Below are 2,799 nucleotides of genomic sequence, written 5' to 3' on the forward strand. Positions count from 1 at the left end.
ATCAAATACTTGATCCTTCGTAGTCTTCGGCCGACATCGTTATTATGAGAGGAACTTGATTTGTTGTCAACATAAGTTAGCATCATGAATACTTGATAATATTTATAAATATGGTGTTATATAAATAAGATGATTAATATGCTCATGTTGATAATTAATAAAGAGTTTATATCTTATCTCTAATACTATTAGTGTATCCTCTAATCTTTACATTTGTTTTTATCATTGTATAATCTTTATATTAATCGTATATCTCAAAGTCCTCTTTAACTCATCTTCATCACCATCATCATTGTTGTTGTTATTGTTGTTGGTATTGTTGTTGTTGCTTTTATCTATAATTTATATAGTTAACCTCTTTGTGGTTCGACTCCGGTCTTATCGGGTTATTTATTACTTTGACATTCATGCACTTGGAATAAGACATCAACTCTTTGATTATGTCAAGGTTTTCTAATGTGTAAGGAGAATGTTTTATCAACTTTAATCATGTTTTGTAATATTGGAAGGACAATTAATGGCAATAAAAGAAGGACAACAACTAGTTTCCTTAAAAAAAAAAGGAAGAAACACAAGGCTGCAATTAAAATTATCTTTTATCTAGAAAACTACTTTGGCGACAACTTCTCTTTTAGTTCTTAGGATTATTAGGCAACATTATAGGCTATAAATAAACCTTATATCAGACCTATAATATTTTCTTTTCTTTTTCTTTTCTCAACACATCATAATAATTAGACTTATGGAATTTATTTCTTTTAGATCAACTACAACCAAGGCTTGTTTAGGCTTAATTAATACTTTGTTTTCAGCTGGGATTCAAGGCTTGTTTAGATTAGGGTTTGAGCTTACTAGTATAGGTTTTATATTAGTTTTGTAAGTGGGTCAATTCAGCTTACAAGGATAGAACGACTACGGTTAATTTTTCAAAAGTACTTAAACTCTTATAAGCCTAAGTTTTGACATATTTTGATAAATAATAATTATAAAGTTTTCTTAACTACATGTGTAAGAGTGATTTTTGCATCATTTGGTTCCTAAAAGAGCTAAAAATGACTTCTAAAAAATTATCTGGCTTTGAGGCATCATTCGATTCGATTCAATTCCAATAGTATTGGTTCTTTGAGACAAGTTTTCATTGTATCACACTTTTATCAGACCTCTTTCGACTTTTTGAAATCAAATTTTAATCTTGATTGCGGGTTGCGTGACCATGTGATCATAAGGTTCGCGTCACTATTATTCTTTTAATCCTATTTTTTCTAACAACAAACCATCATCTTCTTTTTGGATTTCTAACTTTAGCTCATTCGCGACAAATGAGTTGTGAATGAGCTTGCTTTTTTCGAATATTCTTTTTAAGCTAGGAATTCTTAGACCAAATTCTTGATCTAGAAAACTAGGTTTTGTTTATCATAATAAACCCTCCATAGTAGGCTGATAGAATTTTAAAGCACCATTAAACCATAACAACCATAAACACAGAAAAATAATACAACTTACTTCAGGTAAAGAGTACTAGGTATGTTATAACATTTGCTTTATGGAACTAGTCTCTTGCTTAGATCTCTAAAGTTAGGTTAAGTTTCTAATAACCATAATACTAAGTGGTGATTCCTTAAAATGTACAACAAACTACCCAAACAATCTCTGAAAGATTAGTAAAAGGTTTTCTAGTTACCTTAAATGCAGGTGGTGACATATTTTTTCCTATGCATCCTTTTCCCATATGGTTTGTCGAAACATCTCTTATAATAGCATGATAACCCCACTAGAGACTCACGTTAGGGCTAATCTTTGCTCATTGTTTTCAATGATAACATGCTTTATGTGATTTAATAAAAGCTTTGAATATTTTTATTATGTTTTTTTCTTAATAACTAAATAATGTGTTTTTTATTAATATATTTGATTTGATCTTTTTTACTCTTGCATGTATCTTTGTTTGTGTTGTTTAGTTTTTGTTTTATACATCTTTATTTTATTCTTATTCTTGGATTGAATATGGAGTTGTAACCATGCACCACATCACTATTAGCTTAATTTTAATTGTAAATATTGATAAAATATTAATATAAATTTTTATTTATAAATATTTTTTTATAGAATGTTAATTTTCTCAAATGTTTTTGCTTATCTTATGTATGATGGTATTGTTGAATGTTTATTTATTTTAGTTTTCGAGGTATAACCCTCCTTTCTACAATGAGTGAGCTAGAGTTGGATTGATACTATCTCACACAAGCTAATTGATATTGAGTGGTTACTTTTGACCTTATTTTGATCATTATAGGTTATAATGAATTTAAGTTCATTTGATCGTTCACCCTTCTCCTTACAAATCCAAAGCTTATTTTCATAAAAATATGGATTATGCCTTGACACGATCAAAGAGTTGATGTCTTATCCCAAGTGCAGGAGTGTCAAAGTAATAAATAACCTGGCAAGACCGGGGTCGAACCATAGGAAGGTTAACTATATAAATTATAGATAAGAACAACAACAACAACAACAACAACAACAATAATAATAAGAACAACAACAATAATGATGGTGGTGGTGAAGATAAGTTAAAGAGGACTTTGAGATGTACGACTAATGTGAAGATTATACAATGATAAAAACAAATGTCAAGGTTAGAGGATACACTAATAGTATTAGAGATAAGTAATGTATAAACTCTTTATTAATTATCAACATGATCATATTAATCATCTTATTTATATAACACCATACTTATAAATTTTATCAAGTATTCATGATGCTAACTTATGTTGACAACAAATTAAGTTCCTCTCA

The sequence above is a fragment of the Populus euphratica genome, unplaced genomic scaffold (genome assembly GCF_000495115.2).
Source record: "Populus euphratica unplaced genomic scaffold, PopEup_1.0 scaffold377.1, whole genome shotgun sequence".
Classification (NCBI taxonomy): domain Eukaryota; kingdom Viridiplantae; phylum Streptophyta; class Magnoliopsida; order Malpighiales; family Salicaceae; genus Populus; species Populus euphratica.